Source organism: Oncorhynchus kisutch, unplaced genomic scaffold, assembly GCF_002021735.2.
Source record: "Oncorhynchus kisutch isolate 150728-3 unplaced genomic scaffold, Okis_V2 scaffold3827, whole genome shotgun sequence".
Classification (NCBI taxonomy): domain Eukaryota; kingdom Metazoa; phylum Chordata; class Actinopteri; order Salmoniformes; family Salmonidae; genus Oncorhynchus; species Oncorhynchus kisutch.
Window position 1 is genome coordinate 208,182 of NW_022265772.1, and position 19,794 is coordinate 227,975.

General features: G+C 40.8%; 12 non-coding genes across 12 annotated transcripts; all 12 read left to right on the forward strand.

Moving 5' to 3' along the window:
• The first annotated feature begins 552 nt into the window (after positions 1 to 552).
• Positions 553 to 624, forward strand: trnaa-cgc (transfer RNA alanine (anticodon CGC)). Its single transcript has one exon. It is a non-coding gene; the product is annotated as a tRNA-Ala (tRNA).
• A 535-nt stretch (positions 625 to 1,159) lies between these two features.
• On the forward strand, positions 1,160 to 1,231 carry trnat-ugu (transfer RNA threonine (anticodon UGU)). The gene has a single exon. It is a non-coding gene; the product is annotated as a tRNA-Thr (tRNA).
• A 625-nt stretch (positions 1,232 to 1,856) lies between these two features.
• On the forward strand, positions 1,857 to 1,928 carry trnaa-cgc (transfer RNA alanine (anticodon CGC)). Its single transcript has one exon. It is a non-coding gene; the product is annotated as a tRNA-Ala (tRNA).
• A 535-nt stretch (positions 1,929 to 2,463) lies between these two features.
• Positions 2,464 to 2,535, forward strand: trnat-ugu (transfer RNA threonine (anticodon UGU)). The gene has a single exon. It is a non-coding gene; the product is annotated as a tRNA-Thr (tRNA).
• Positions 2,536 to 3,941: 1,406 nt separating this feature from the next.
• Positions 3,942 to 4,013, forward strand: trnaa-ugc (transfer RNA alanine (anticodon UGC)). Its single transcript has one exon. It is a non-coding gene; the product is annotated as a tRNA-Ala (tRNA).
• A 535-nt stretch (positions 4,014 to 4,548) lies between these two features.
• trnat-ugu (transfer RNA threonine (anticodon UGU)) lies at positions 4,549 to 4,620 on the forward strand. Its single transcript has one exon. It is a non-coding gene; the product is annotated as a tRNA-Thr (tRNA).
• Positions 4,621 to 5,245: 625 nt separating this feature from the next.
• Positions 5,246 to 5,317, forward strand: trnaa-ugc (transfer RNA alanine (anticodon UGC)). The gene has a single exon. It is a non-coding gene; the product is annotated as a tRNA-Ala (tRNA).
• A 535-nt stretch (positions 5,318 to 5,852) lies between these two features.
• trnat-ugu (transfer RNA threonine (anticodon UGU)) lies at positions 5,853 to 5,924 on the forward strand. Its single transcript has one exon. It is a non-coding gene; the product is annotated as a tRNA-Thr (tRNA).
• A 625-nt stretch (positions 5,925 to 6,549) lies between these two features.
• On the forward strand, positions 6,550 to 6,621 carry trnaa-ugc (transfer RNA alanine (anticodon UGC)). The gene has a single exon. It is a non-coding gene; the product is annotated as a tRNA-Ala (tRNA).
• Positions 6,622 to 7,156: 535 nt separating this feature from the next.
• On the forward strand, positions 7,157 to 7,228 carry trnat-ugu (transfer RNA threonine (anticodon UGU)). Its single transcript has one exon. It is a non-coding gene; the product is annotated as a tRNA-Thr (tRNA).
• A 624-nt stretch (positions 7,229 to 7,852) lies between these two features.
• trnaa-cgc (transfer RNA alanine (anticodon CGC)) lies at positions 7,853 to 7,924 on the forward strand. The gene has a single exon. It is a non-coding gene; the product is annotated as a tRNA-Ala (tRNA).
• Positions 7,925 to 19,367: 11,443 nt separating this feature from the next.
• On the forward strand, positions 19,368 to 19,439 carry trnaa-cgc (transfer RNA alanine (anticodon CGC)). The gene has a single exon. It is a non-coding gene; the product is annotated as a tRNA-Ala (tRNA).
• The last annotated feature ends 355 nt before the right edge of the window (positions 19,440 to 19,794 follow it).

Here is a 19,794-nt window from a genome sequence, read left to right on the forward strand (position 1 = left end):
AATGGCAACCCTGCTATTATATAGTAAGGGGATGTGCCTCTACGGTAGAGCTAATACTTGAAATGCATGCGCTCTGAAGTTAATCCCCAAATTTTCTGATGAGTATATTTAGTTGTGAAATGAGCTTTTGCACAACTCTACTTTCCAGAATGTTGACATTTTAAGAAGGAAATAGATGTGCTAAGTCATCTGTTTTTGTAAACTGAAGCACATGGGTTCAATCCTGGGTTCAAGCCTTGTTCGACGTTTATGGAAGCTATACTTTCAGTGTTAATTTGATAAATTGTAAATACTTCGCTACTATGGCCTATTTCTTGCCTTACCTCCATTTGCACGCACTGTATATAGACTTTCTTTTTTTTCTTCTATTGTGTTATTGACTGTACGCTTGTTTATTCCATCTGTAACTCTGTGTTGTTGTTTGTGTTGCGCTGCTTTGCTTTATCTTGGCCAGGTCGCAGTTGAATATGAAAACTTGTTCTCAACTAGCTTACCTGATTAATTATAGGTGAAATTTAAAAAAATAAGAAAAAACCATTTCTTTCCCAGAAAGGGGATGTAGCTCAGTGGTAGAGCGCATGCTTCGCATGTATGAGGTCCTGGGTTCAATCCCCAGCTTCTCCATTCAAATTTTTGCAGTGGCCCATCTCCTACTTTACAGAATGTTGAAATTCTCAGCAGGAAACAGAGACATGCTAAATAATTTGCTCTTGTAATCTGAAGAACATGTGTTCAATCCCTGTTCGTACATTTATGTAACAGAAGTGGCATGGTTGCCAACTTCAATTGCATCATTTTCAAAAACTGAAGTTCATGGGTTAGATGACTGTCCATACTTGCGTGTATTTAGAATTGCTGCTATCATTTCATTGTAGTTTCAATGGAGTGGTGTATATAAAACGTACATTGTATTAATATTGCATTTTATCTGCAAATAAAATTGGATCGAAGCTCAGAGGGGGAGTGCATGCTATTTTAGTACTTGGTTCAATCCCAAGGTTCTCCACTGAGTATTTGTGTGCCAAATTCACATTACACAACTCCTACTTTCCAGAATGTTGAAATTCTCACAGGAAACAGAGATGTTATTTGTGTGCCAAATTCACATTACACAACTACTACTTTCCAGAATATTGATAAATATCTTGCAGTATAGAGTGGCATGGTGGCCAAGTGGTAAGGCGTCGGTCTTGTAAACCGAAGATCATGGGTTCAAATCCCATCCGTGCCTTACTGAAAGATAGCTGGTAACATGGGAAGGTTCTTTCACTGGAGGACTTTGAAGAAGAAAAAAAAGTTCTCAAAATGGCAACCCTGCTATTATATAGTAAGGGGATGTGCCTCTACGGTAGAGCTAATACTTGAAATGCATGCGCTCTGAAGTTAATCCCCAAATTTTCTGATGAGTATATTTAGTTGTGAAATGAGCTTTTGCACAACTCTACTTTCCAGAATGTTGACATTTTAAGAAGGAAATAGATGTGCTAAGTCATCTGTTTTTGTAAACTGAAGCACATGGGTTCAATCCTGGGTTCAAGCCTTGTTCGACGTTTATGGAAGCTATACTTTCAGTGTTAATTTGATAAATTGTAAATACTTCGCTACTATGGCCTATTTCTTGCCTTACCTCCATTTGCACGCACTGTATATAGACTTTCTTTTTTTTCTTCTATTGTGTTATTGACTGTACGCTTGTTTATTCCATCTGTAACTCTGTGTTGTTGTTTGTGTTGCGCTGCTTTGCTTTATCTTGGCCAGGTCGCAGTTGAATATGAAAACTTGTTCTCAACTAGCATACCTGATTAATTATAGGTGAAATTTAAAAATATAAGAAAAAACCATTTCTTTCCCAGAAAGGGGATGTAGCTCAGTGGTAGAGCGCATGCTTCGCATGTATGAGGTCCTGGGTTCAATCCCCAGCTTCTCCATTCAAATTTTTGCAGTGGCCCATCTCCTACTTTACAGAATGTTGAAATTCTCAGCAGGAAACAGAGACATGCTAAATAATTTGCTCTTGTAATCTGAAGAACATGTGTTCAATCCCTGTTCGTACATTTATGTAACAGAAGTGGCATGGTTGCCAACTTCAATTGCATCATTTTCAAAAACTGAAGTTCATGGGTTAGATGACTGTCCATACTTGCGTGTATTTAGAATTGCTGCTATCATTTCATTGTAGTTTCAATGGAGTGGTGTATATAAAACGTACATTGTATTAATATTGCATTTTATCTGCAAATAAAATTGGATCGAAGCTCAGAGGGGGAGTGCATGCTATTTTAGTACTTGGTTCAATCCCAAGGTTCTCCACTGAGTATTTGTGTGCCAAATTCACATTACACAACTCCTACTTTCCAGAATGTTGAAATTCTCACAGGAAACAGAGATGTTATTTGTGTGCCAAATTCACATTACACAACTACTACTTTCCAGAATATTGATAAATATCTTGCAGTATAGAGTGGCATGGTGGCCAAGTGGTAAGGCGTCGGTCTTGTAAACCGAAGATCATGGGTTCAAATCCCATCCGTGCCTTACTGAAAGATAGCTGGTAACATGGGAAGGTTCTTTCACTGGAGGACTTTGAAGAAGAAAAAAAAGTTCTCAAAATGTCAACCCTGCTATTATATAGTAAGGGGATGTGCCTCTACGGTAGAGCTAATACTTGAAATGCATGCGCTCTGAAGTTAATCCCCAAATTTTCTGATGAGTATATTTAGTTGTGAAATTAGCTTTTGCACAACTCTACTTTCCAGAATGTTGACATTTTAAGAAGGAAATAGATGTGCTAAGTCATCTGTTTTTGTAAACTGAAGCACATGGGTTCAATCCTGGGTTCAAGCCTTGTTCGACGTTTATGGAAGCTAGATGATATTATGGAAATGTACTTTCATTAGAACAGTGTAAAGAAAGGGTCTATTGTATTGATATGGCCACTACGACCTGTATGCTCTAGTCGGCTGGCCCTCGCTACATATTCGTCGCCAGACCCACTGGTTCCAGGTCATCTTTTTAGTCTATGCTAGGTAAAGCTCCGCCTTATCTCAGCTCACTGGTCACGATAACAACACCCACCCTTAGCACGCGTTCCAGCAGGTATATCTCACTGGTCATCCCCAAAGCCAACACCTCCTTTGGCCGCCTTTCCTTCCAGTTCTCTGCTGACAATGACTGGAACGAATTGCAAAAATCGCTGAAGCTGGAGACATATTTCCCTCACTAACTTTCAGTGTTGCCAACTTAGCGACTTAGTCGCTGTATTTAGCAAGTATTCAGACCCCTCTGAATACTTGCAGACATTTTCATTTTACTCACTTTTTGTCTCTTCCACAATGTTATTCCTCACTCCTACAGTGTCCATCACAATTACATGCACATGGACAATTATGCAAATTAGGTGATGACATCATTTAGCAACTTCTAGTGACTTTTAGGACAGCCAATAGCTACTTTCCTTACTGAGGTGTTGGCAACACTGCTAACTTTAAACATCGGCTATCTGAGCAGCTAACTGATCGCTGAAGCTGTACAAAGCCCATCTGTAAATAGCCCACCCAATCTACCTACCTCATCCCCATATTGTTTTAATATACTTTCTGCTCTTTGCACACCAGTATTTCTACTTGCACATCATCATCTGCTCATCTATCACTCCAGTGTTAATTTGCTAAATTGTAAATACTTCGCTACTATGGCCTATTTCTTGCCTTACCTCCATTTGCACGCACTGTATATAGACTTTCTTTTTTTTCTTCTATTGTGTTATTGACTGTACGCTTGTTTATTCCATCTGTAACTCTGTGTTGTTGTTTGTGTTGCGCTGCTTTGCTTTATCTTGGCCTGGTCGCAGTTGAATATGAAAACTTGTTCTCAACTAGCTTACCTGATTAATTATAGGTGAAATGTAAAAAAATAAGAAAAAACCATTTCTTTCCCAGAAAGGGGATGTAGCTCACTGGTAGAGCGCATGCTTTGCATGTATGAGGTCCTGGGTTCAATCCCCAGCTTCTCCATTCAAATTTTTGCAATGGCCCATCTCCTACTTTCCAGAATGTTGAAATTCTCAGCAGGAAACAGAGACGTGCTAAATAATTTGCTCTTGTAATCTGAAGAACATGTGTTCAATCCCTGTTCGTACATTTATGTAACAGAAGTGGCATGGTTGCCAACTTCAATTGCATCATTTTCAAAAACTGAAGTTCATGGGTTAGATGACTGTCCATACTTGCGTGTATTTAGAATTGCTGCTATCATTTCATTGTAGTTTCAATGGAGTGGTGTATATAAAACGTACATTGTATTAATATTGCATTTTATCTGCAAATAAAATTGGATCGAAGCTCAGAGGGGGAGTGCATGCTATTTTAGTACTTGGTTCAATCCCAAGGTTCTCCACTGAGTATTTGTGTGCCAAATTCACATTACACAACTCCTACTTTCCAGAATGTTGAAATTCTCACAGGAAACAGAGATGTTATTTGTGTGCCAAATTCACATTACACAACTACTACTTTCCAGAATATTGATAAATATCTTGCAGTATAGAGTGGCATGGTGGCCAAGTGGTAAGGCGTCGGTCTTGTAAACCGAAGATCATGGGTTCAAATCCCATCCGTGCCTTACTGAAAGATAGCTGGTAACATGGGAAGGTTCTTTCACTGGAGGACTTTGAAGAAGAAAAAAAAGTTCTCAAAATGGCAACCCTGCTATTATATAGTAAGGGGATGTGCCTCTACGGTAGAGCTAATACTTGAAATGCATGCGCTCTGAAGTTAATCCCCAAATTTTCTGATGAGTATATTTAGTTGTGAAATGAGCTTTTGCACAACTCTACTTTCCAGAATGTTGACATTTTAAGAAGGAAATAGATGTGCTAAGTCATCTGTTTTTGTAAACTGAAGCACATGGGTTCAATCCTGGGTTCAAGCCTTGTTCGACGTTTATGGAAGCTATACTTTCAGTGTTAATTTGATAAATTGTAAATACTTCGCTACTATGGCCTATTTCTTGCCTTACCTCCATTTGCACGCACTGTATATAGACTTTCTTTTTTTTCTTCTATTGTGTTATTGACTGTACGCTTGTTTATTCCATCTGTAACTCTGTGTTGTTGTTTGTGTTGCGCTGCTTTGCTTTATCTTGGCCTGGTCGCAGTTGAATATGAAAACTTGTTCTCAACTAGCTTACCTGATTAATTATAGGTGAAATGTAAAAAAATAAGAAAAAACCATTTCTTTCCCAGAAAGGGGATGTAGCTCACTGGTAGAGCGCATGCTTTGCATGTATGAGGTCCTGGGTTCAATCCCCAGCTTCTCCATTCAAATTTTTGCAATGGCCCATCTCCTACTTTCCAGAATGTTGAAATTCTCAGCAGGAAACAGAGACGTGCTAAATAATTTGCTCTTGTAATCTGAAGAACATGTGTTCAATCCCTGTTCGTACATTTATGTAACAGAAGTGGCATGGTTGCCAACTTCAATTGCATCATTTTCAAAAACTGAAGTTCATGGGTTAGATGACTGTCCATACTTGCGTGTATTTAGAATTGCTGCTATCATTTCATTGTAGTTTCAATGGAGTGGTGTATATAAAACGTACATTGTATTAATATTGCATTTTATCTGCAAATAAAATTGGATCGAAGCTCAGAGGGGGAGTGCATGCTATTTTAGTACTTGGTTCAATCCCAAGGTTCTCCACTGAGTATTTGTGTGCCAAATTCACATTACACAACTCCTACTTTCCAGAATGTTGAAATTCTCACAGGAAACAGAGATGTTATTTGTGTGCCAAATTCACATTACACAACTACTACTTTCCAGAATATTGATAAATATCTTACAGTATAGAGTGGCATGGTGGCCAAGTGGTAAGGCGTCGGTCTTGTAAACCGAAGATCATGGGTTCAAATCCCATCCGTGCCTTACTGAAAGATAGCTGGTACCATGGGAAGGTTCTTTCACTGGAGGACTTTGAAGAAGAAAAAAAAGTTCTCAAAATGTCAACCCTGCTAGTATATAGTAAGGGGATGTGCCTCTACGGTAGAGCTAATACTTGAAATGCATGCGCTCTGAAGTTAATCCCCAAATTTTCTGATGAGTATATTTAGTTGTGAAATGAGCTTTTGCACAACTCTACTTTCCAGAATGTTGACATTTTAAGAAGGAAATAGATGTGCTAAGTCATCTGTTTTTGTAAACTGAAGCACATGGGTTCAATCTTGGGTTCAAGCCTTGTTCGACGTTTATGGAAGCTATACTTTCAGTGTTAATTTGCTAAATTGTAAATACTTCGCTACTATGGCCTATTTCTTGCCTTACCTCCATTTGCACGCACTGTATATAGACTTTCTTTTTTTTCTTCTATTGTGTTATTGACTGTACGCTTGTTTATTCCATCTGTAACTCTGTGTTGTTGTTTGTGTTGCGCTGCTTTGCTTTATCTTGGCCTGGTCGCAGTTGAATATGAAAACTTGTTCTCAACTAGCTTACCTGATTAATTATAGGTGAAATGTAAAAAAATAAGAAAAAACCATTTCTTTCCCAGAAAGGGGATGTAGCTCACTGGTAGAGCGCATGCTTTGCATGTATGAGGTCCTGGGTTCAATCCCCAGCTTCTCCATTCAAATTTTTGCAATGGCCCATCTCCTACTTTCCAGAATGTTGAAATTCTCAGCAGGAAACAGAGACGTGCTAAATAATTTGCTCTTGTAATCTGAAGAACATGTGTTCAATCCCTGTTCGTACATTTATGTAACAGAAGTGGCATGGTTGCCAACTTCAATTGCATCATTTTCAAAAACTGAAGTTCATGGGTTAGATGACTGTCCATACTTGCGTGTATTTAGAATTGCTGCTATCATTTCATTGTAGTTTCAATGGAGTGGTGTATATAAAACGTACATTGTATTAATATTGCATTTTATCTGCAAATAAAATTGGATCGAAGCTCAGAGGGGGAGTGCATGCTATTTTAGTACTTGGTTCAATCCCAAGGTTCTCCACTGAGTATTTGTGTGCCAAATTCACATTACACAACTCCTACTTTCCAGAATGTTGAAATTCTCACAGGAAACAGAGATGTTATTTGTGTGCCAAATTCACATTACACAACTACTACTTTCCAGAATATTGATAAATATCTTACAGTATAGAGTGGCATGGTGGCCAAGTGGTAAGGCGTCGGTCTTGTAAACCGAAGATCATGGGTTCAAATCCCATCCGTGCCTTACTGAAAGATAGCTGGTACCATGGGAAGGTTCTTTCACTGGAGGACTTTGAAGAAGAAAAAAAAGTTCTCAAAATGTCAACCCTGCTAGTATATAGTAAGGGGATGTGCCTCTACGGTAGAGCTAATACTTGAAATGCATGCGCTCTGAAGTTAATCCCCAAATTTTCTGATGAGTATATTTAGTTGTGAAATGAGCTTTTGCACAACTCTACTTTCCAGAATGTTGACATTTTAAGAAGGAAATAGATGTGCTAAGTCATCTGTTTTTGTAAACTGAAGCACATGGGTTCAATCTTGGGTTCAAGCCTTGTTCGACGTTTATGGAAGCTATACTTTCAGTGTTAATTTGCTAAATTGTAAATACTTCGCTACTATGGCCTATTTCTTGCCTTACCTCCATTTGCACGCACTGTATATAGACTTTCTTTTTTTCTTCTATTGTGTTATTGACTGTACGCTTGTTTATTCCATCTGTAACTCTGTGTTGTTGTTTGTGTTGCGCTGCTTTGCTTTATCTTGGCCAGGTCGCAGTTGAATATGAAAACTTGTTCTCAACTAGCTTACCTGATTAATTATAGGTGAAATTTAAAAAAATAAGAAAAAACCATTTCTTTCCCAGAAAGGGGATGTAGCTCAGTGGTAGAGCGCATGCTTCGCATGTATGAGGTCCTGGGTTCAATCCCCAGCTTCTACATTCAAATTTTTGCAGTGGCCCATCTCCTACTTTACAGAATGTTGAAATTCTCAGCAGGAAACAGAGACATGCTAAATAATTTGCTCTTGTAATCTGAAGAACATGTGTTCAATCCCTGTTCGTACATTTATGTAACAGAAGTGGCATGGTTGCCAACTTCAATTGCATCATTTTCAAAAACTGAAGTTCATGGGTTAGATGACTGTCCATACTTGCGTGTATTTAGAATTGCTGCTATCATTTCATTGTAGTTTCAATGGAGTGGTGTATATAAAACGTACATTGTATTAATATTGCATTTTATCTGCAAATAAAATTGGATCGAAGCTCAGAGGGGGAGTGCATGCTATTTTAGTACTTGGTTCAATCCCAAGGTTCTCCACTGAGTATTTGTGTGCCAAATTCACATTACACAACTCCTACTTTCCAGAATGTTGAAATTCTCACAGGAAACAGAGATGTTATTTGTGTGTGTAGAGAAATGCTATTTCTTATGCAGGTGACCAACCTATTGCTAATACAGGGCTACAACTCAAAGTAAAGCCTGTGGGGTCCCCTACAGGATAGCTCCCGCATTACACTAACTGCCAAAACCAGCGCACACACATAATCTCCTTTGTAGCTGAACATTGTGTGCCCGAAGAGGATTCTACGATGACGGACAGACAACTGAGCCAATGGCGGAAGACTACAGACTACACCCCAGCTGAACCAATCCAAAGATCCGATCTTCCAGAATCAACCTACTTTCTGTTCTATATATAAGTGGTGTACTGATTGTAACGGTCTCTTTGCCTGCCGTTCCGTACGAACCAACGGAGGAGCCGTAATTACGCTGTTCTAGATATCTTCACTCTGAATAAACTGTCGCTTGTCATACAATTTACCACCTTGTCTGAATCGATCCTTGACCGACTCGCCCGTCTACATATCTAATTTCTAACAGAACTTGGTAGGCAGAGGATAGTTTACTAACGATCCAGTCGAAGTGAGTTGATTTGGGTGTGAAAGGGCGAGTTGGTGAAAGGATGGTTCACGGAGGACGGGTGAAGACTTTTGGGGGAGGACAACAATTCTGCTCAACTCGGGAAACTGATCTCAAGGTGCACCATAAAAAAGGTAAGCAAAGCCTGTTAAATCAAACTTAGCATATTGTCGTATAGTCTGTCCAAATTTTGATCAGTATTTCCGAGTAAGTATGAATTCTTGTGTAAATTTATAATTTGCTGACGAGTCGAAAGAACAGTGTAGTGAACATATGTAGTAACGAACCGGCGACGGCCGGTGTGATATAAATCATTGATGAGATATCAGTAAGGGGATAGTTAATTACTATTCATTAAATCTGGCGCCAAGGGGATAAATTGTAATTTTGTGACCCGACCCGTGACCCGGTCAGCACAGTCTGATAGCTTTCAATGATGAGTGATCACTTTTAAGGCCTGGATAGTTCCGATAGGGGTCGGGAATAGAGATCAGTAAGGGGATAGTTAATTACTATTCATTAAATCTGGCGCCGGGGGATAAATTGTAATTTTGTCCCGCGACCCGGTACGGCTCAGTCTGATAGAGATTCACCGATAGGGGTCGGACATGTGTAATAATTCTGATAGGGGTCAGCTCGATAGGGATCAGGAATAGAGATCAGTAAGGGGGTAGTTAATTACTATTCATTAAATCTGGCGCCGAGGGGATAAATTGTAATTTTGTCCCGCGACCCGGTACGGCTCAGTCTGATAGAAATTCACTGATAAGGATCGGCTTTCAGGGGTCAGAGATATAACGTGTTGTTTTGTCTTGTTTTGTCTATTTGTAACTGTTTATATTAAATTTGCAATGTGGTTGTAATTGTTTTCATTAAGATTGTTGGTGGTTAGATAGAGGGAGAGAGATAGAATTATAATAAGGGATATTGGATAAATCCGAAACTTCTATATTGTATGTACCTATGACTTCTGTGTTAAATGTATAATCAGGAACGAAATGACTGATGTATAATTGAAATAATATCTGAATATAATATTTAAATATTGAGACTAAATAGATGAATAGATCCCTTGGTTGTGCGCTCCACAAATGCTATACCAACCCATTCGTTTTTTTCTCGAACTAAAACATACTAAGGAGAAGCTCAGAGATAAGACAGAGCACGAGCAGCAGTGTCTCTTCGAATACATCGTGGGTATTAATCAATGTCGGGCGAAGTATATGCTAACTATATTCAGATAGAAGGAGAGAATTTCGATTAAAACTACGATTAAAACTACGATTAAATTTAAGAACCAAGGGACCAAACAGAGAGTGAACAGAAGGCGGGGCCATTGCGTCTCCCACTGGTCTGCTTGCTGGGGTGAATGAAGATTTGTGTGTGTATGGTGTAGATTGGAGCTTACTGGCGTAAATGAAGATTTGTGAGACTCAAATCCTGTGCATGAAATACGCTTGATATTCAGTCGGGGACTAATATCGGTATGAATGAGGTCGGGGACCAAGCGAGTGTGGTACATTAGGTATTTCAGTTGGAGCTGGTACCGGTGAGAATGTTGAAAAAGTCGCAGGCTTGCTGATGAGAGTTATATCATAGAATATTGAGGGGGGTGCATGACTGTTGGAAAGAGTGTTAAACTCTATTAACGTAAAATTCTTTTTGTAGATTTATATTATGAGGTTTGACCTATACTAATGTTGTAGAATTACATAATCAACATCTGAACATACTTACGTTAAACATTAATTGAGCCACTGAGTAATAGATAAGATATACACTAGGTACGGGGCGACGGGAGTGGTGTTCTAACCAAGTGCTGAGAAATAAGGTAGATTTATTTAGTTATTTTAATTCATTTACACAAGTACTTCCCGGTTATTGATTTTGGTTTGATTGTTCAGATAACACCATTGAAATTAAACAGGAGGTCAAGGTATACTAACATTAGAATCTGTTTTCATTATGGGGAACAATGAAAGGCCCGCAGAGTGGATTGCAGGCTGAGGTTTTTATGTTAAAGGGACAGTGCACATTTATCACAGTTGTGTGTGTCTGTCTAATGGCTGGGTATTTAAGAAGTATTTTGGGGAGGCAATTTGGAGAAACACGAATAAGACATGAAACATCGAGACAAATTATTTGAGTTTGAGGGGATTATCATAATTATTAGGTTTTGTTTTTGTATTAAATGTTTGGGTTAAGGGGATTTCCATGTTCCCAGAGACATGATATTTTAAAGAGGCACGCTCACATATGGAACCTTTATGAGTTTTTTATTTTATGAGTTTTAATTACACAAGTGATTTTTATTTTATTTTAAGGATAAAGGGTTCTTTAATATGTCTAATATGGTATGGAACACGAATGTAGGGGGATGGTGTAACCTTTGACCTGCTTTCATGGCTCTCTCGGGTGGTCTGATCAGCCACAAGGGGGTGATATTTGAATAATGAATTTGTGGTCATGGGTAATACTGTTTAAAAAATAAATAAAAAGATTAAAAAAGTTTTTTTTAATTTAATTTATTTTTTAAGGTAACTTAATTATAGTGGAGTTTAATTAACCTATATAAAGACTTTAGAAATTGCCACCAGAGACATGTTTTTCTAAAACAAAAACAAACAAAAAAATCCATGAGTTTAGATAAAGCAAAACAGTGAGACATTTAGTTAAAATGTGGAAACATGGGAAAAGGCAGACAGAAGAGCCCTCCCCCGCACTGCAGAGACCTTGAAGGTTGGAGAGCAGAGAGGAGAAGTTTTAGAAGGGAGCCAGGACGAGCAAAGATAACAGAATGTGTAGATAACAGTCACTGAGTGGAGACAAAAGGGAGAATTGGACATGTGGAAAATTAAAGGGGCGCTCCTACATGATAATGTCAGAACAGAAGGATAATATACTAATCTTACCTAAGTCATTATTTAGAGTAGGTAAGGTTGTTACCTGGGCAGAGCCAGGTATCAAAAGGGGGATAGGTAAATTGTGGTCTAGGATAGGATGGGGCCTATTGGATAAGAAACTAATAATAAATAAAAAAATGTAGCTAACAAATGGGCATAGAAGTTAAAGATATAATCAGATAAAACATATGAGAAACTGTTTGTTAACCAAGCCTGTATGTCCAGCATTTTATGCATTATAGGTGAACTGCAGGTGAAGTCACTCAATCCAGTCCCAGAGGCTTGTTGGGGGGACCATACCAAGGTCTCAAGGTGACAGCTAGCTGAAAGAGCTACCCGGATTCATATCGCACGGCGGGAGGGTAAGACACACTGACACTATCGAACAATAAACAGTGTTCGAGAGGAGAACTGGAATTAACAGAATTCCGGGGGCCATCTCTCGAATGAAGAAAATCCTCCCTGTCCTGTCACCCCTGTTTTTGTTCATAGAAGTGAAGATGTGTCTGGCTCTTGCTAAGTGATGTGTTCTCGGGGAAAGGGTGGGGCCTCACATGGAAGCTGTTTGTCTGAGCTGTCTTATCGTGGGTGACATCCCAAATAACACAGCTCCGGACGAATCAGTGCCCGAAGCCTCAGCTGGTTTGACCACCCTGGCTCACGGTTTGGCAGAAAACTCTGGGGTGGATACTTCTCTGACTAATATAATTTGATAGCATGTTCGGAAAATTGAAAAAATATTATGATCACTGTATTATGGGCTACATTCACCTGTGTGACTGTTTTAGTTTTATGGGGCTGTTGTCTAATTCCCTGTGTATGAGGCCTTATTTCCAGGACTCTGGAGAAATCGATGGAAATAGATGGTGATGTACCAGCGGATTCCAGGTTCTGACCCTTGGAGTGCTGAATGTATGTCTACAGAACAAGTGGACGAAAATTATAAATGAAATTATATTAAATTGGGAGGGTGTCCGTATGGGGATTACATGATAACCGACTTGGGACAGTTCTGGGATTGGAGAAGAGGGTATCCTTATAGCATAGGGGATCCCACAAAGGTGGATAGGTTTTCCATGATATGGGGAAAACCTGGGAGCACTGTTGAACTTTGTAAAGGTGATGAAATCCTACTAACCATCAAAACTATTAAGCTCTCTGATGCAGGCACTTACACCCTCGGACTACAAAGGACCGGGACAGACACGATGGGTGTGTTTTCTATTAAGGTGCTGCCAAAACCAGAGGTCCCAGACGAACCAGGGCCAGACACACTCCTCTACCACCCCTGGACCGAACCTGCCACCACTGTGTTAAAAATCCCATTCATTACTTCACACTCAGTCCAGGTCAAAGGTAAATCGGGCGCACCTTGGCACCACTTGACTCATTGTACACCAGCACCGACTCCTTCAAGAACGCTGACTGAAGTCAGGGTCGATTTGAGCGACCTAAATTTGATTACAACCACAGAACCCTTAGTTGGTGAGGATGTGGGAGCAGCTCCCCAGCACACCAACTAACAGGTCGTCCAGAGATAGGGGCTATCCCTGGACGAGATTGGGGATATCGGGCCCCGTGTTTGTTATTTTTATTGTAGTCACAGGAGTTTCCATGGGGATTCTCCTGTGGGTATTAGAGCATCATACACCTACATCACAAGCAGATATAGGACCCTTTAATGGGTCATCCAACCTGACCACATCCATGGCACATATAGAACTGACCAATCATTTGTGCAAGAGGCATTCCACCACCCCTGACACTGATTGTAAGGCCAACGACATACGGAGCACGACCGTTTGCGTCCCCGCAAATGCAACTAATATCATTAACATCCCTTGGGGGACTTTAGGGTACTCTAGGATAAAGGGGAGGGAACAGGCGGGGACCAGTGCACTCTGGTTTGCCGGACACGTCTGGTATATGACATTAGGGAAGGTTGGCGATTGGTCTTGGAGGAATTTGGTGGGGGAGACAGGTAATGGGTGGGAAGACTGGACAAAAGACGAGGGGGCAGTGAAATGGCGGAAGCGACTGACCTTAACTAAGACAAATACGGGACTGAAACTTACTGTTAGGCCAGGGGGCCAGCCCTTAGGGTGTTATGATTTCATACTGGCCCCAGGGAATTCCGGGGTCAGATATTGGTTGTGGCGAATTTGCGTGACTAATAATCCTAAACCGACTTCGGTTACAGTAAGGAATGACATGACCACACCCGTAAAAGGGTCCCCGTCATCCCCACTGTTTGGCCCGGTGGAGGCAATATCCAGGCTTAAAAGTCCGGATGATGTAATTTTAACAGCCACAGGAGTCTCAGGTTTTTCCAATAATTGGCTATTGTTGACCGAGGAAGCTGCAAATACCACCAGGCAGAGTTGTGTGGTGTGCATGGGAGCTCGTCCATTGCTCCGCATTGTCCCAGCAGTAGTGACTCTAGCATGTCTAATCCCTCTTATGACTACAGATAACCCCAGGGATAAATGTACTGCCTGGGATGAGGTCTATCCGGTTACTAAATTCACCACTAGGAACCCAGTGTTTTCCAACCAGGTTGCAAGGGCAAATTTTACTTGTGTCAATATGACGGGAGGAGGAACCGAGGTGGGATGGATCCCTGCGGATTGGTGTCTGGATACAGTTAATATTAAGGGGAGCCTTAGGTCAATATCCAGAGCAGATGTGTGGTGGTGGTGTGGTAGCACGGTCCTGTTTGATAAGTTACCCTCCAACAGTACTGGACGCTGTGCACTTGTTACTCTCTTGTTGCCTGTTTCTATCTACCCTATAGGAGCCGAGGACCTTGTTCTGCGGACCCACGGAGTAAATCCCGGATATAGGGGACGTTCCAGGAGAGACACCACCCCATCTAGTGGAGACCCCTCCTACATAGACGCTATCGGAGTCCCTAGGGGAGTGCCTGATGAGTATAAGTTAATAGATCAGGTAGCTGCAGGGTTTGAATCATCCATCTGTTGGTGGTGCACAATTAACAAGAATGTTGATCGTATTAACTATATACATTACAACGTCCAAAGACTAGGCAACTGGACTCAGCAGGGTTTTGAAGCAGTACATGGTCAACTGGCTGCAACCAGCCTGATGGCTTTCCAAAATCGTATTGCCATTGATATGTTACTCTCTGAGAAGGGCGGAGTTTGCTCTATGTTTGGTGACCAGTGTTGTACTTTCATCCCTAATAACACAGCCTCGGATGGTAGCTTGACCATAGCCCTAGAAGGTCTGCGGACGCTTAATGGTAAAATGAAATCTCATTCTGGGATAGATACCTCGATGTGGGACTCCTGGATGAGTGCGTTTGGTAAATATAAAACCCTGGTGTCCTCCATTTTGGTATCCATTTCGGTGTTCGCTGCCATTTTAGTTCTCTGTGGATGCTGTTGCATTCCATGCATCCGTTCCCTTGCCACTAGGGTTATCTCTAGAGCCATTGACCCTTCCTCCCCTTCCCAGATGTTTCCTCTGCTGGATAAAGACCTACTTGAATTCGAGGATGAGGAGGAGAGTGCCTATTAGATTTACATTATATCTGCTGTTGCCTTATGGGGATGTATGTATGTGTTATGCAAGTGGATCATTCCGCCTGACTTGCCTAGTTTAAGTCACATCTCTTTGGAGATGTGAAGAGAGGGAATCACAACTTTTTCCTGCGGGAAAAAAGTTGGCTTATGTAGACAAGCATTTACTTTTATTTTGAGCTGTTGTTCTCCGCTCTGTTAAATGAGGGTTGTAAGTTCCTAGGTGGCTGGTAGCCAACTTAGTACATAGTGGGATTGAATGGAGAACATGATGGTAATACATATATATCTATTTCTGTTTAAAACCGTGCCTTATTTCATAGTCCCCTTGGGAGAAGTTTCTCTTTGTGTCTGGATCCAGTTAGGTTGTGTCACGTCTCTGGTGAGACGTGAAGAGAGGGTTTTGTAGAGAAATGCTATTTCTTATGTAGGTGACCAAACTATTGTTAATGGGGGGCTACAACTCAGAGTAGAGCCTGTGGGGTCCCCTACAGGATAGCTCCCGCATTACACTAATTGCCAAAACCAGCGCACACACACATAATCTCCTTTGTATCTTAACATTGTGTCCCCGAAGAGGATTCTACGATGACGGACAGATAACTGAGCCAATGGCGGAAGACTACAGACTACACCCCAGCTGAACCAATCCAAAGATCCGATCTTCCAGAATCAACCTACTTTCTATTCTATATATTAGTGGTGTACTGATTGTAACGGTCTCTTCTTCGTCTGCGTTTCCGTACGAACCAGCGGGAGAGCCGTAATTACGCTGTTCTAGATATCTTCACTCTGAATAAACTGTAGCTTGTCATACAATTTACCACCTTGTCTGAATCGATCCTTGACCGACTCGCCCGTCTACATATCCAATTTCTAACAAAGCCCAACTGGTGCAGGATAGGAGTAGCTGAGAGGACCAGATGGTTTATAATAATGCTTTGCTATCTTTACTGTTTTCCATGACCAAAGTTTTATCCTGTATCTTACATGTCAATAAACAATAAAGTGTTATCCTGTTTTTGCTAAAAGGGGGGCTTAAATTTCACACCATTTTCTTTTGTTCTGTTTTTGAATGAGCTGTTGTTCTCTTTTGACATGAGGGTTGTAAGTTCCTAGGTGGCTGGTAGCCAATCTAGTACATAGTGGGATCGATATGGAGGACATGAAGGTATTTTAAACTTTGTAACTGTTATATGATTCATTGCTGAATTTTTGTTCACACCCATGGGGGTGTGAAAAAGAGGGATTATTGGATCCTGTGTTTTACATTATAGCCATTACCATATATATGATTGCATATTATCTGCTGTTGGCTTGTGTTGATGTATGTAAGTGTTATGCAACATAGCTGACTTGAAACATTGTTAAAAGTGTCAGGGCCAGGGGACTTTCTCATGCTGGAAAAAATACAGAAGGGAGGGCACATTCAGAGCGTGGGGTTGCGAGAACAAGCGGTCTTTTGTTAGATAACAGGAGCCAGGTGCGAGATAACGGTATGGAGCATGAGAGCCTGGCTGCAACTTCTCTTATTACATTCCAGAATCGCATTGCAGTGGATATGCTACTGGCGGAGAAAGGTGGAGCTTGTACTATGTTTGGTGAACAGTGTTGTACTTTCATCCCTAATAACACAGCCTCCGATGGTAGCTTGACCATAACCCTAGAAGGTTTGAGGACTCTTAATGGTAAAATGAAATCCCATTCTGGCATAGACACCTCCATGTGGGATTCCTGGATGAACGCGTTTGGGAAATATAAAACCTTGGTATCCTCAATTTTGGTCTCTATCTCAGTTTTTGCAGCCATTTTAGTGTTGTGCGGCTGCTGCTGCATTCCATGTATTCGCTCACTCACTACTAGAGTTATATCTAAGGCCATTGACCCAGCAAGCCCTTCCCAGATGTTTCCCCTTTTAGGGGATGGGGAACCCGAGTATGAAGAGGGGGATCCAGTTGCTTTTATTGATTAAGCTTCTCCATTGTATGTCGTGCCTCTTCTGAGATGGGAAGAGGGGGCATTGCGGCCATTGTGGGCCATTCCGTATAGACTTACCTAGTTTAGGCTGTTTTCCTTTTTGGGTTATGTTTTTTTTTTTGCTTAGAGTATCTGGACTATCTCTTAGGAGATGTGAAGAGAGGGAATCACGAAACTTTTCCTTCTGGGAAAAGTTTTCTTTTTGTGTCTGGATCTAGTTAGGTTGTGTCACGTCTCTGGTGAGACGTGAAGAGAGGGTTTTGTAGAGAAATGCTATTTCTTATGCAGGTGACCAACCTATTGCTAATACAGGGCTACAACTCAAAGTAAAGCCTGTGGGGTCCCCTACAGGATAGCTCCCGCATTACACTAACTGCCAAAACCAGTGCACACACATAATCTCCTTTGTAGCTGAACATTGTGTGCCCGAAGAGGATTCTACGATGACGGACAGACAACTGAGCCAATGGCGGAAGACTACAGACTACACCCCAGCTGAACCAATCCAAAGATCCGATCTTCCAGAATCAACCTACTTTCTGTTCTGTATATTAGTGGTGTACTGATTGTAACGGTCTCTTTGCCTGCTGTTCCATATGAACTAACGGAGGAGCCGTAATTACGCTGTACTAGATATCTTCACTCTGAATAAACTGTTACTTGTCATAAAATTTACCACTTTGTCTGAATCGATCCTTGACCGGCTCACCCATCTACATATCTAATTTCTAACAGATGTACCTCTACGGTAGAGCTAATACTTGAAATGCATGCGCTCTGAAGTTAATCCCCAAATTTTCTGATGAGTATATTTAGTTGTGAAATTAGCTTTTGCACAACTCTACTTTCCAGAATGTTGACATTTTAAGAAGGAAATAGATGTGCTAAGTCATCTGTTTTTGTAAACTGAAGCACATGGGTTCAATCCTGGGTTCAAGCCTTGTTCGACGTTTATGGAAGCTAGATGATATTATGGAAATGTACTTTCATTAGAACAGTGTAAAGAAAGGGTCAATTGTATTGATATGGCCACTACGACCTGTATGCTCTAGTCGGCTGGCCCTCGCTACATATTCGTCGCCAGACCCACTGGTTCCAGGTCATCTTTTTAGTCTATGCTAGGTAAAGCTCCGCCTTATCTCAGCTCACTGGTCACGATAACAACACCCACCCGTAGCACGCGTTCCAGCAGGTATATCTCACTGGTCATCCCCAAAGCCAACACCTCCTTTGGCCGCCTTTCCTTCCAGTTCTCTGCTGACAATGACTGGAACGAATTGCAAAAATCGCTGAAGCTGGAGACATATTTCCCTCACTAACTTTCAGTGTTGCCAACTTAGCGACTTAGTCGCTGTATTTAGCAAGTATTCAGACCCCTCTGAATACTTGCAGACATTTTCATTTGACTCACTTTTTGTCTCTTCCACAATGTTATTCCTCACTCCTACAGTGTCCATCACAATTACATGCACATGGACAATTATGCAAATTAGGTGATGACATCATTTAGCAACTTCTAGTGACTTTTAGGACAGCCAATAGCTACTTTCCTTACTGAGGTGTTGGCAACACTGCTAACTTTAAACATCGGCTATCTGAGCAGCTAACTGATCGCTGCAGCTGTACAAAGCCCATCTGTAAATAGCCCACCCAATCTACCTACCTCGTCCCCATATTGTTTTAATATACTTTCTGCTCTTTGCACACCAGTATTTCTACTTGCACATCATCATCTGCTCATCTATCACTCCAGTGTTAATTTGCTAAATTGTAAATACTTCGCTACTATGGCCTATTTATTGCCTTACCTTCATTTGCACGCACTGTATATAGACTTTCTTTTTTTTCTTCTATTGTGTTATTGACTGTACGCTTGTTTATTCCATCTGTAACTCTGTGTTGTTGTTTGTGTTGCGCTGCTTTGCTTTATCTTGGCCAGGTCGCAGTTGAATATGAAAACTTGTTCTCAACTAGCTTACCTGATTAATTATAGATGAAATTTAAAAAATAAGAAAAAACCATTTCTTTCCCAGAAAGGGGATGTAGCTCAGTGGTAGAGCGCATGCTTCGCATGTATGAGGTCCTGGGTTCAATCCCCAGCTTCTCCATTAAAGCTTTTGCAATGGCCCATCTCCTACTTTCCAGGATATTGAAATTCTCAACAGGAAACAGAGACGTGCTAAATAATTTGCTCTTGTAATCTGAAGAACATGTGTTCAATCCCTGTTCGTACATTTATGTAACAGAAGTGGCATGGTTGCCAACTTCAATTGCATCATTTTCAAAAACTGAAGTTCATGGGTTAGATGACTGTCCATACTTGCTTGTATTTAGAATTGCTGCTATCATTTCATTGTAGTTTCAATGGAGTGGTGTATATAAAAAGTACATTGTATTAATATTGCATTTTATCTGCAAATAAAATTGTATTGAAGCTCAGAGGGGGAGTGCATGCTATTTTAG